This window comes from Calliphora vicina, chromosome 2, assembly GCF_958450345.1.
Source record: "Calliphora vicina chromosome 2, idCalVici1.1, whole genome shotgun sequence".
NCBI lineage: Eukaryota > Metazoa > Arthropoda > Insecta > Diptera > Calliphoridae > Calliphora > Calliphora vicina.
Window position 1 is genome coordinate 70,376,087 of NC_088781.1, and position 14,990 is coordinate 70,391,076.

Consider the following 14,990-nt stretch of genomic DNA (forward strand, 5'->3'; position numbering starts at 1 on the left):
CGTTGATAATATAAATAAAAATAAGCCCTACAGAAAAAAAGTGGAAAAACGAAAGATTTAAAAGAAAAATATTATAAGAAAATATAGATTAATTAATTTTTAAGAATAAGTGTGTGTTATTGTTAAAAACCTGTGTGCTTTCCGAGAGTGTTAACTATGTGTATTTAAGTGTTTAGTTATAGAATATAATTAGGTCAAGAAAAAAAAAAGAAATTATAAAAAAATTTAGTATAGGTATATCTATAACGATTGTTTAAATAAAAAGAAAGTTGAAAGATAATTTAGGGCTCAAATTAAAATAATAAAAAGTTAAAAATTTAAAACGTTTAGGCATGAACGACTTCAGGGAGCTCCTTTAAGTGTAGGTTTTATGCAAAGAGAATAAAGGAAATTTCTAATTTGAGTTTTAAATAGTTAAAGAAAAAAAAAAAAAAAGGTAAATAAAACAGTTCAAAAAATAGTTATAGATCTACTTATATTAGAAACAACTAAATAGAAAAAAAATAGATATATAAGAATTAAAACTAAGATTTGATATTGGTGTAGTTTAAGAACTTTATTTGAATTTTTTTTAGTATGTTAGTTGTAAGTTTATATTTAGGTAAAATTAATAAAATAAATTATAAATTAGATTAATCATATATAATCAAAAATGATTGGCTAATTATTTAAAATCTTGGCAATGATGAACAGGTGAGTGTGTGAGTTCGGTGGTGCGGGAATAGGGTCATAGAAAAGAAAAAAAGTTAGAGGAATAGATATTATGACATGGTTGGGAGGGCGATTAAAAGGACTAACATCTGTCCTAAGATTATAATGTGGCATGTGTATAATGTTTGTAGTTTTGTTTGTTTTCATTTTTGTATTTTTTTTTTTTGTGTTGCTGTCAAGAAACTGACGAGAGGGTTGGGACCTCCTGGGAACAACTGAGTTAGCTGGTAGACTCGTCAGGCACAAAACAGACCGTAACATAAATGGCGCCCAATCTAAAATGACACTCTTGATGCATCTTAAATACAATAAGAGTTAATTAATTAGAACATGTATTGACACCTAAACATGTAGCAATAGACCACTAAAAAACGTAAAATAGCCCAAATGGAAAACCGGTAAACATATGTGAATTTTTTGTAGCCTCTATATTGGAAAGAAAGAAAGAGTAGTATAAAATTGAAGCATGTGAATTACGATTTTCTAAATAGATACTTACAGAGAGGATCAATAGCTTAGCAGCTTAGTGTACTGTTTTAAATGTATTGTGTCCAATCTGATATTTTTGTGTAAAGTTTCTAGTGATTAGGTTTTTGTGAGAGTGATGATGTTCAATAGCCTCTTGATGATTTGTGTAAGGTATGTTGTATTTGACATCAGTTACTGTATGTTGTAATCTCATTCTGGTCCTATATAGAATGATGTATAACAAACCACAAGCCGCATATCCGATAGTCAAAGTAATTTGAATTAATGCCACATAATAAATCTTAGTTTTTGATTAGATCCGCACAACTATCACATCCGTTCGTCATTGCCAGACACTATATAAAAGAAAACAGATTAAGTCAAATATTTTCAAATACAATTTCTATTAAAAAGTAACTATATATTATAATTTTATTAATTTATTATATTTTTATTTGTATTTTATTATATATCAGTTTTTTATCTTTACTATTGTTAGTGTTAGAGATTATTTAGAAATTTATATATTTTTTTTATAGCAATTATTATTTTTACCCTTTATATATTTTTTATTTAAGTTAATATAGTGTGTTCATTTTAAAATATAATAGTTTAATAGAAAATTCATTATTATATTTTTTTTGCATTGAATCGTTCTTTTTTTTTATTTAACTTACGTTTTGTTTTTGAGGATTAATTGTAATCGAATATAAAAAGTTATCAGTGTGAGACTATGAATATTGAGACTCGTTCACAGGCGATTAATAGAAAAAGAAACAGACAGCCTCATTTCGATTTAAATAGAACTATTCCGCACGAATTACCTAAAGTCAGGAGAACGGATATTAAGGGAAAGAAAATGTCTAACCCACCCCAACCGAATCAAAATCAATTCGTTGATTTGTCCAACTCTATAAATACAGGTACTCAAGCGCCTAATATGAATACAAGTAGACCTAGTATATCTGCAAATAATATAGTAGTAGAGAACATTACTCCGGAAGTCAGGGAGATGGTAGCAGATGAGGCATTAGTTGTACAAAAATCACTTGAAGATAAAGTAAGGAAAATGGTACAGAATGAGATGATCGAGGTCAGAAAAAGTATAACAAATCTTACGAAATGCATAAATGAACTGGCTAAGGTTACTCCACATAATCAAAATGCTATGGTGCCTGATCGAAATGTACCAGATCCTACAGTGAGTGAGAACACTTCTCAACCAGATGGAATATGTAATATAAGAATAGCATCTGACAGTGAGGGAACTAATACAGCATATAATGCAAGAAATATGGCATTACCTATATCCAGAGCTTTTGAACCAGGTATTACTTTTCAAAATCCGGAACAAGTTAGAGTTCGAGTTGACAAATTAGGAATCAATTTTAACGGTAACACGGCACAACTGAGTATAGATGATTTCATTTTTCGTCTTGAACACCTTCAAATGCAGTACCAGATTCCATGGTCTGAGGTGTTGAGAGATTTCCATCTTTTAGTGAGTGGAACAGCAAGAGAATGGTATTGGCTTTATGTCAGGACTCATAGGGTATTGGATTGGCCAGGACTACGTTACGCTTTATTAGCCCAGTATCAAACTTCTCGCTCCAACTTCGAAATCATGACTGAGTTAGTAGAGCGAAAACAACAAATTGGCGAAACAATCGACAGCTATTTCCAAGCAATGTGTCACTTAAGATCGAAGCTAGTACAGCCGATACCCGAATATGATGTAATAAAAATTATAAAACGGAATATAAGAGAAAGTATTGGGAGAATAGTTTATCCAATAGCCATTTCATCTGTTGAGCAATTGAGGGTCGAATGTAACGAGGCTGAAAGGAATTTTCCGAGGCGTGAAGTTCGTAATATACAACCTGTTATGCGATCGACTAAACATGTTAATGAAGTTTGTTTTGAAAATAATGATCCAATAATACAAGGAGATACATGTCCGAACGATTTTGAACAAATCGATGCTATAAACATAAATCCACAGCAAAGGAGACAGCCTGTAATATGTTGGAATTGCAGACAACAGGGTCATGTTTTTATGGATTGCACTGTGTTGGAAAGGTCACTGTTCTGTTATAAATGCGGTAGACCAAATGTAATCACCCCGAGATGCCCCAATTGTCAATCGGGAAACCAACCCAAGAGCCAGGGATTGAAGGGGAACCCTTGCTCAGCCGGAAATCAATCTCCTTCAAAAATATAGATAAAAACATTGATAATTATGCTAATTGTATGCCACAAATGAGACACTATTTACCAATAGGCGTGAGACAGGAAAATTATGAGATCGTGAGAGCTAATATCTTTGGACCCGAGAAAAATAGGAGACGTATTTCTAATAGAATTCTTAAGATTCGAGAAAAATTTAGGCAACGACGTAGAACAAGGGGAATGATAGTAGATTCAATCAATAGGATAAGTCAGGTTAGTTTAGATAATAGGTGTTTTGCAGATGTGACCATAGAGGGAAAGGAAATTAAGGGACTGTTAGATACCGGGGCCTCTGTTACAGTATTAGGAAAAGGATGTAGGGAATTAGTACAAGATTTAGATCTTATTATTCAACCTATATTGACTAATGTGAAAACTGCCAGTGGTCAATATCATCGAGTAATAGGCAAAGTAAACGTATCCATAAGGTATAAGAATCAGGAAAGCAAAATGCTACTGTTTCTTTGTCCCGACTTGGAACAATCATTATACCTAGGAATAGATTTTTGGAAAATGTTTAGGCTAGCTCCCGATGTTATAGGAGTAAATGAAATCGATATAGAGAAAGTTAGGAAAGATTTTGAAGTAGCCGAGGATGAATATAAGATGCGACCGCATGATTTAAATAAGGAACAAAGAGAAATATTAGATAATGTTATTAAGGAATTTGCCACATTTGAGGAAAGAGGATTAGGTATAACGAAATTGGAAAAACACACTATTAAATTAGTAGATGGTGCAGAACCTATAAAGGATAGATACTATCCAATTTCTCCTGCAGTCCAGGAAATTACGTATAAGGAGATAGATACGATGTTAGAATTAAATGTTATAGAGTTAAGTGAGAGTCCCTGGTCAAATCGAACGACAGTTGTAAGGAAACCAGGCAAAAACCGTTTTTGTTTAGATGCGCGAAAATTAAACAAGTTGACTATCAAAGACGCCTATCCACTTCAGAATATTGATGGAATTTTGAGTCGGATAGATGAAACAGTTTTTATAAGCAGTGTAGATTTAAAATATGCCTTCTGGCAAATCGAGCTTGATAGTGAAAGTAAAGCGTATACAGCATTTACAGTGGCGGGAAGACCCTTGTACCAATTTCGTGTAATGCCCTTCGGGCTCTGTAATGCCGCTCAGAGACTTTGTCGTCTGATGGACAAGGTCATACCAAACCACTTAAGAGAGAATGTATTCATCTATTTGGATGATTTGCTGATAATATCAAGTACGTTTGAAGAGCATATGAAGTTGTTAAGCGAAGTTGCGAAATGTTTGAGAGATGCCAATTTAACAATCGGCCTTAAAAAGTCTCAATTCTGTTTCCAAGAGCTAAAATATCTCGGTTTTATTATAGGAGGGGGTTCACTTAAAACGGACCCAGATAAGGTACGAGCCATACGAAATATAAAACTGCCTAAATCTGTGAGGGAAGTCAGGAGCTTTCTAGGAACTGCCGGTTGGTATAGGCGATTTATTAAAGATTTTGCTACTATATCAGCTCCTTTGACCGATACGTTAAAAAAGTCTGCCAAATTTAATATTACACCTGAGGCGATAGAATCTTTTGAAAGGCTTAAAAGGGCTTTAACATCAGCCCCAGTTTTGCGTCATGCTGATTTTTCAAAGCGTTTTTACATCCAATGTGATGCTTCTGATTATGGGATAGGTGCTGTATTGTATCAATTAAGCGATGGAAATGAAGAGCATCCAATAGCATTCTATTCGCAGAAATTGAATCCGTGTCAGAAAAATTATACTGTGACAGAAAAAGAATGTTTAGCGGCAGTAATGGCGGTCAAAAAGTTTAGACCTTATATAGAAATGATGCCGTTTACAATAATAACTGACCACGCTAGCCTTAAGTGGCTGATGACTCTCAAAGATTTAAACGGACGTCTCGCTAGATGGTCATTGCAATTGCAAGTTTTTGACTTTCAGATAGAGCATCGAAAAGGATCCGAAAATATAGTTGCAGACATGTTATCTCGAATACCACAACAATACATAGAAGAAATACAAGCCGAAGATTTGCTGGACTTTGAAACTACGGAATTCGAATCGGAAGAATATCAAGATTTAATTAAACATATTATAGAAAATAGTTCACAGCTTCCAGACTTAAAAATAGTGGATAACCGAATTTTTAAACGTACCAATTGTGGCCGAAATATGGAAGATCCATTCCAATGGAAATTGTGGATACCTCCGAACTTAACATATGCGGTAATAGAAAAAGCACATAACTCAAATACATCGGCTCATGGCGGAACAGCTAAAACAATCGAGCGTATTAAACGATTTTTCTATTGGCCTCGAATGATTGTACAGATTAAAGAGTATGTAAAAAAGTGCATAATATGCAAAGAAACCAAACCCTCAAATAGAAACCTAATGCCTGAAATAGGACAAGAAGTGGTTACCGAAAGACCCTTCCAGAAACTGTACATCGATTTTTTGGGGAAATACCCCAGATCCAAAAGTGGTAATTGTTATATTTTTGTAGTGATGGATCACTTTACAAAGTTTATTTTTTTGAAGGCCATGAAAGAGGCAACAACAGCAAATGTAGTGAAATTTTTAACACAAGAAGTCTTTTACAAATTCGGAGTACCTGAAATTATCCATAGTGATAATGGTTCCCAATTCATTGCTAAAGGATTTCAAACTCTAGTAGAGACATTTGGTATCAAGCATATGAAAACAGCAGTTTACTCTCCGCAATCAAATGCCTCTGAAAGAGTTAACCAATCAGTTTTGTCAGCAATTAGAGCATTTTTAAGTAAAGACCATAGAGACTGGGACCTATACTTATCAGAAATAGAATGTGCCCTTAGAAACTCTGTTCATTCAGCCACAGGATTTACACCTTTTTTTGCTTTATTTGGCTCTCACATGTTCTTAAATGGTAGTGATTACAGACTTGCTAGAAAACTGATGTCCCTAACAGATCATGAAATAGAAACCAATAACAATTATGAGAAATTAGAAATAGTTAGGAATAGAATTAGGGAAAACATGCATGAGGCATATGAAAAGAGCGCATTAAGGTACAACAAAAGAGCTCGAAATGTGAAATTACTACCAGGACAAGAAGTTTTTCGCAGAAATACCATTTTAAGCAATTTTGGAAAGAATATTAATGCCAAATTTTGTCGAAAATTTCTAAAATGTAGGATCGTGAAACCGGTGGGGAATAATATGTACGAATTAGAAGATCTGCAAGGCAAATCAATAGGTATATATCACTTAAAAGATATTAAAGTGTAATAATATAATACATCTAATTACAAACGGATACGTTTTTAAACCTGTGATAATATCATGAACTAGTGCAATATTAGGATAATGACACAAATTATTATTAAATTTTTATTATAGTAATTATTACACATATATGTTAGTGTTGTCCTATACTGCCCTCGTACCTGATTTTATTTTTAGATTTAAAAACTGTCTGTGATAAAATGATAATAAGTGCAATATTAGGATTAAGAACAACAATTATAACTTAAAATATAGTATGTATTGAATGTTTGTATAGTCCTAATAGGTCACTTGTACTTATTTGTTGTAGACTTTAAAATCGATCTGTGATATATATTCAAACCTATGAACCATGATGCCTGACGTGAATTCTAATTATATATAGTTTGTCTCTAAAAAGTTTATTTTCTTTAAAGAGAAATAATGTTTAATGAACTTACGGTGCAATGTCATCTGTAACGTTGTTTTTCACTCCAGTATATTATTGTAGATATATCCGTATAAAACATCTTCAGGTACTTTTCAATAGATCCTCGTTGCAGTCTTCATAATGCTCAATTTGTTCTGGAAAATAGAGAAGTAACAAAGTAATAATTTTTATAAATAATAGTTACATTAATACTTCCCGTGATTATTCAAGGTGATGACAAATGCAAATATCGCTAATGAATTTCATCAGTAATATTATTGCCCGGCTATAATCACTGAGACTCGTTTCAGGGTGTGGGAGTTCCCCACGTTGAATATTTTTGTATATACCCGCACACCGTCCCCTCAGCCTTCATCTGCGAGACCGGAGTTTTGTTGCGGGGGGTAGGGAAACGAACCACAAACCCCTACATTTGTCTGGCAACAGGAAAAAAATTTTTCGTGGGGGGACCTTAGACAGATCAGTCGGGAGAGTAGCTAAGGCACCTATTGCCACCGATTCCCTCATTATTTAATTAGGGAGGGGCCAAATTATGATTGGAGCCACCACTCCATGCCCAAATCCCAGTGGATTTCAAATATTTATATTTTATTTATATAGGGAGGGGCTAAATTGTAATTGGAGCCACCACTCCATGCCCAAGTCCCAGTGGATTTATTCAAATTCAATTACCTGAAAGAAAAAGAGAAAAATTGATTTATAAATATGAAAAAAACATGTAAAGGAACGATACTTACATATACCTGGAGAGTCTTCATCCAAAATTTGGGTTCCAAAAGCTCCTAAAAATAAAGAAAAAGAATAAAATAATTAATGTTATTATACTTACCAGCGACTAATAATACTACAACGTGTAGTGGACAGCTGATGTTTGTTTATGTGAGTACCAAAGCTATGTTCAATAAGCATAAGAAAGTAGTACGAAAAAACAACAGAGTCGTATTTTCATTCAATATTAGTTATATTTAAAATTTAAATTTATGCAAATTTGAATAATGAATGAAACCATATTTACTATCTAAAATTTCTGATAGCCTGTTATTAGAGAGGTTTGGATATATGAATCATAGGGAAAAGGCTGGAGGATGAAAAGTATGGTTAGGAAGGAATTAACCGCGAAAATTATTCCTTAAATAAGTGAAGAATATAAATCTATTAGTGCGGGAAGATATTTAATTTTATATTATTTATAATTTTTGAGAAACAGAGCGGGAAAATTTTATATGAATATATATACGATAGGAGAAAAAAGTGTACATAATATGGTTTTAATATTACCTAAGGATCGGCGGGAAAATTGGATAGCGGAGAAAATAAATTTGAAATACATATGTAGATATAATAGAAAAAAAGGTATAAAAGAAGGAAAAATTAAGTTTTGAGAGCAGAAGAAAATTGAAAAGTGTCAGTATCTATTGTGTTAGTAACGATCAAAAGAAGAAAACCGCAGGAGCAAAAGAAAAGTTAAAATAAATTAATTTTATGAAATAATAAAGTTAATAATTAAAAAAAGAAAAAACTGAAGGCTATAAATTTAAAATAACTCTAAAATTTACACGCAAAAGAGAACAAAAATAAAACCTGGCTATTACCTTGTTAATTGGAAGAAAGGCTCAAAGCGGTGCCCAACACATTAATCCAAGGGAACAAAATTTGAGAGGAGTAGCCAGGTAATTTGTACAAGTTTAAATTTAAATTCATCGAAGAATTGAATAATTTGGTGGTGTTTAAAATAACAAAAAAAAAAACAGGGCATGATTATAAAGAAGCATCTATTACATATATGCAGTAAGGTCTTTTAAGACGAGCGTTGATAATATAAATAAAAATAAGCCCTACAGAAAAAAAGTGGAAAAACGAAAGATTTAAAAGAAAAATATTATAAGAAAATATAGATTAATTAATTTTTAAGAATAAGTGTGTGTTATTGTTAAAAACCTGTGTGCTTTCCGAGAGTGTTAACTATGTGTATTTAAGTGTTTAGTTATAGAATATAATTAGGTCAAGAAAAAAAAAAGAAATTATAAAAAAATTTAGTATAGGTATATCTATAACGATTGTTTAAATAAAAAGAAAGTTGAAAGATAATTTAGGGCTCAAATTAAAATAATAAAAAGTTAAAAATTTAAAACGTTTAGGCATGAACGACTTCAGGGAGCTCCTTTAAGTGTAGGTTTTATGCAAAGAGAATAAAGGAAATTTCTAATTTGAGTTTTAAATAGTTAAAGAAAAAAAAAAAAAAAGGTAAATAAAACAGTTCAAAAAATAGTTATAGATCTACTTATATTAGAAACAACTAAATAGAAAAAAAATAGATATATAAGAATTAAAACTAAGATTTGATATTGGTGTAGTTTAAGAACTTTATTTGAATTTTTTTTAGTATGTTAGTTGTAAGTTTATATTTAGGTAAAATTAATAAAATAAATTATAAATTAGATTAATCATATATAATCAAAAATGATTGGCTAATTATTTAAAATCTTGGCAATGATGAACAGGTGAGTGTGTGAGTTCGGTGGTGCGGGAATAGGGTCATAGAAAAGAAAAAAAGTTAGAGGAATAGATATTATGACATGGTTGGGAGGGCGATTAAAAGGACTAACATCTGTCCTAAGATTATAATGTGGCATGTGTATAATGTTTGTAGTTTTGTTTGTTTTCATTTTTGTATTTTTTTTTTTGTGTTGCTGTCAAGAAACTGACGAGAGGGTTGGGACCTCCTGGGAACAACTGAGTTAGCTGGTAGACTCGTCAGGCACAAAACAGACCGTAACATAAATGGCGCCCAATCTAAAATGACACTCTTGATGCATCTTAAATACAATAAGAGTTAATTAATTAGAACATGTATTGACACCTAAACATGTAGCAATAGACCACTAAAAAACGTAAAATAGCCCAAATGGAAAACCGGTAAACATATGTGAATTTTTTGTAGCCTCTATATTGGAAAGAAAGAAAGAGTAGTATAAAATTGAAGCATGTGAATTACGATTTTCTAAATAGATACTTACAGAGAGGATCAATAGCTTAGCAGCTTAGTGTACTGTTTTAAATGTATTGTGTCCAATCTGATATTTTTGTGTAAAGTTTCTAGTGATTAGGTTTTTGTGAGAGTGATGATGTTCAATAGCCTCTTGATGATTTGTGTAAGGTATGTTGTATTTGACATCAGTTACTGTATGTTGTAATCTCATTCTGGTCCTATATAGAATGATGTATAACAAACCACAAGCCGCATATCCGATAGTCAAAGTAATTTGAATTAATGCCACATAATAAATCTTAGTTTTTGATTAGATCCGCACAACTATCACATCCGTTCGTCATTGCCAGACACTATATAAAAGAAAACAGATTAAGTCAAATATTTTCAAATACAATTTCTATTAAAAAGTAACTATATATTATAATTTTATTAATTTATTATATTTTTATTTGTATTTTATTATATATCAGTTTTTTATCTTTACTATTGTTAGTGTTAGAGATTATTTAGAAATTTATATATTTTTTTTATAGCAATTATTATTTTTACCCTTTATATATTTTTTATTTAAGTTAATATAGTGTGTTCATTTTAAAATATAATAGTTTAATAGAAAATTCATTATTATATTTTTTTTGCATTGAATCGTTCTTTTTTTTTATTTAACTTACGTTTTGTTTTTGAGGATTAATTGTAATCGAATATAAAAAGTTATCAGTGTGAGACTATGAATATTGAGACTCGTTCACAGGCGATTAATAGAAAAAGAAACAGACAGCCTCATTTCGATTTAAATAGAACTATTCCGCACGAATTACCTAAAGTCAGGAGAACGGATATTAAGGGAAAGAAAATGTCTAACCCACCCCAACCGAATCAAAATCAATTCGTTGATTTGTCCAACTCTATAAATACAGGTACTCAAGCGCCTAATATGAATACAAGTAGACCTAGTATATCTGCAAATAATATAGTAGTAGAGAACATTACTCCGGAAGTCAGGGAGATGGTAGCAGATGAGGCATTAGTTGTACAAAAATCACTTGAAGATAAAGTAAGGAAAATGGTACAGAATGAGATGATCGAGGTCAGAAAAAGTATAACAAATCTTACGAAATGCATAAATGAACTGGCTAAGGTTACTCCACATAATCAAAATGCTATGGTGCCTGATCGAAATGTACCAGATCCTACAGTGAGTGAGAACACTTCTCAACCAGATGGAATATGTAATATAAGAATAGCATCTGACAGTGAGGGAACTAATACAGCATATAATGCAAGAAATATGGCATTACCTATATCCAGAGCTTTTGAACCAGGTATTACTTTTCAAAATCCGGAACAAGTTAGAGTTCGAGTTGACAAATTAGGAATCAATTTTAACGGTAACACGGCACAACTGAGTATAGATGATTTCATTTTTCGTCTTGAACACCTTCAAATGCAGTACCAGATTCCATGGTCTGAGGTGTTGAGAGATTTCCATCTTTTAGTGAGTGGAACAGCAAGAGAATGGTATTGGCTTTATGTCAGGACTCATAGGGTATTGGATTGGCCAGGACTACGTTACGCTTTATTAGCCCAGTATCAAACTTCTCGCTCCAACTTCGAAATCATGACTGAGTTAGTAGAGCGAAAACAACAAATTGGCGAAACAATCGACAGCTATTTCCAAGCAATGTGTCACTTAAGATCGAAGCTAGTACAGCCGATACCCGAATATGATGTAATAAAAATTATAAAACGGAATATGAGAGAAAGTATTGGGAGAATAGTTTATCCAATAGCCATTTCATCTGTTGAGCAATTGAGGGTCGAATGTAACGAGGCTGAAAGGAATTTTCCGAGGCGTGAAGTTCGTAATATACAACCTGTTATGCGATCGACTAAACATGTTAATGAAGTTTGTTTTGAAAATAATGATCCAATAATACAAGGAGATACATGTCCGAACGATTTTGAACAAATCGATGCTATAAACATAAATCCACAGCAAAGGAGACAGCCTGTAATATGTTGGAATTGCAGACAACAGGGTCATGTTTTTATGGATTGCACTGTGTTGGAAAGGTCACTGTTCTGTTATAAATGCGGTAGACCAAATGTAATCACCCCGAGATGCCCCAATTGTCAATCGGGAAACCAACCCAAGAGCCAGGGATTGAAGGGGAACCCTTGCTCAGCCGGAAATCAATCTCCTTCAAAAATATAGATAAAAACATTGATAATTATGCTAATTGTATGCCACAAATGAGACACTATTTACCAATAGGCGTGAGACAGGAAAATTATGAGATCGTGAGAGCTAATATCTTTGGACCCGAGAAAAATAGGAGACGTATTTCTAATAGAATTCTTAAGATTCGAGAAAAATTTAGGCAACGACGTAGAACAAGGGGAATGATAGTAGATTCAATCAATAGGATAAGTCAGGTTAGTTTAGATAATAGGTGTTTTGCAGATGTGACCATAGAGGGAAAGGAAATTAAGGGACTGTTAGATACCGGGGCCTCTGTTACAGTATTAGGAAAAGGATGTAGGGAATTAGTACAAGATTTAGATCTTATTATTCAACCTATATTGACTAATGTGAAAACTGCCAGTGGTCAATATCATCGAGTAATAGGCAAAGTAAACGTATCCATAAGGTATAAGAATCAGGAAAGCAAAATGCTACTGTTTCTTTGTCCCGACTTGGAACAATCATTATACCTAGGAATAGATTTTTGGAAAATGTTTAGGCTAGCTCCCGATGTTATAGGAGTAAATGAAATCGATATAGAGAAAGTTAGGAAAGATTTTGAAGTAGCCGAGGATGAATATAAGATGCGACCGCATGATTTAAATAAGGAACAAAGAGAAATATTAGATAATGTTATTAAGGAATTTGCCACATTTGAGGAAAGAGGATTAGGTATAACGAAATTGGAAAAACACACTATTAAATTAGTAGATGGTGCAGAACCTATAAAGGATAGATACTATCCAATTTCTCCTGCAGTCCAGGAAATTACGTATAAGGAGATAGATACGATGTTAGAATTAAATGTTATAGAGTTAAGTGAGAGTCCCTGGTCAAATCGAACGACAGTTGTAAGGAAACCAGGCAAAAACCGTTTTTGTTTAGATGCGCGAAAATTAAACAAGTTGACTATCAAAGACGCCTATCCACTTCAGAATATTGATGGAATTTTGAGTCGGATAGATGAAACAGTTTTTATAAGCAGTGTAGATTTAAAATATGCCTTCTGGCAAATCGAGCTTGATAGTGAAAGTAAAGCGTATACAGCATTTACAGTGGCGGGAAGACCCTTGTACCAATTTCGTGTAATGCCCTTCGGGCTCTGTAATGCCGCTCAGAGACTTTGTCGTCTGATGGACAAGGTCATACCAAACCACTTAAGAGAGAATGTATTCATCTATTTGGATGATTTGCTGATAATATCAAGTACGTTTGAAGAGCATATGAAGTTGTTAAGCGAAGTTGCGAAATGTTTGAGAGATGCCAATTTAACAATCGGCCTTAAAAAGTCTCAATTCTGTTTCCAAGAGCTAAAATATCTCGGTTTTATTATAGGAGGGGGTTCACTTAAAACGGACCCAGATAAGGTACGAGCCATACGAAATATAAAACTGCCTAAATCTGTGAGGGAAGTCAGGAGCTTTCTAGGAACTGCCGGTTGGTATAGGCGATTTATTAAAGATTTTGCTACTATATCAGCTCCTTTGACCGATACGTTAAAAAAGTCTGCCAAATTTAATATTACACCTGAGGCGATAGAATCTTTTGAAAGGCTTAAAAGGGCTTTAACATCAGCCCCAGTTTTGCGTCATGCTGATTTTTCAAAGCGTTTTTACATCCAATGTGATGCTTCTGATTATGGGATAGGTGCTGTATTGTATCAATTAAGCGATGGAAATGAAGAGCATCCAATAGCATTCTATTCGCAGAAATTGAATCCGTGTCAGAAAAATTATACTGTGACAGAAAAAGAATGTTTAGCGGCAGTAATGGCGGTCAAAAAGTTTAGACCTTATATAGAAATGATGCCGTTTACAATAATAACTGACCACGCTAGCCTTAAGTGGCTGATGACTCTCAAAGATTTAAACGGACGTCTCGCTAGATGGTCATTGCAATTGCAAGTTTTTGACTTTCAGATAGAGCATCGAAAAGGATCCGAAAATATAGTTGCAGACATGTTATCTCGAATACCACAACAATACATAGAAGAAATACAAGCCGAAGATTTGCTGGACTTTGAAACTACGGAATTCGAATCGGAAGAATATCAAGATTTAATTAAACATATTATAGAAAATAGTTCACAGCTTCCAGACTTAAAAATAGTGGATAACCGAATTTTTAAACGTACCAATTGTGGCCGAAATATGGAAGATCCATTCCAATGGAAATTGTGGATACCTCCGAACTTAACATATGCGGTAATAGAAAAAGCACATAACTCAAATACATCGGCTCATGGCGGAACAGCTAAAACAATCGAGCGTATTAAACGATTTTTCTATTGGCCTCGAATGATTGTACAGATTAAAGAGTATGTAAAAAAGTGCATAATATGCAAAGAAACCAAACCCTCAAATAGAAACCTAATGCCTGAAATAGGACAAGAAGTGGTTACCGAAAGACCCTTCCAGAAACTGTACATCGATTTTTTGGGGAAATACCCCAGATCCAAAAGTGGTAATTGTTATATTTTTGTAGTGATGGATCACTTTACAAAGTTTATTTTTTTGAAGGCCATGAAAGAGGCAACAACAGCAAATGTAGTGAAATTTTTAACACAAGAAGTCTTTTACAAATTCGGAGTACCTGAAATTATCCATAGTGATAATGGTTCCCAATTCATTGCTAAAGGATTTCAAACT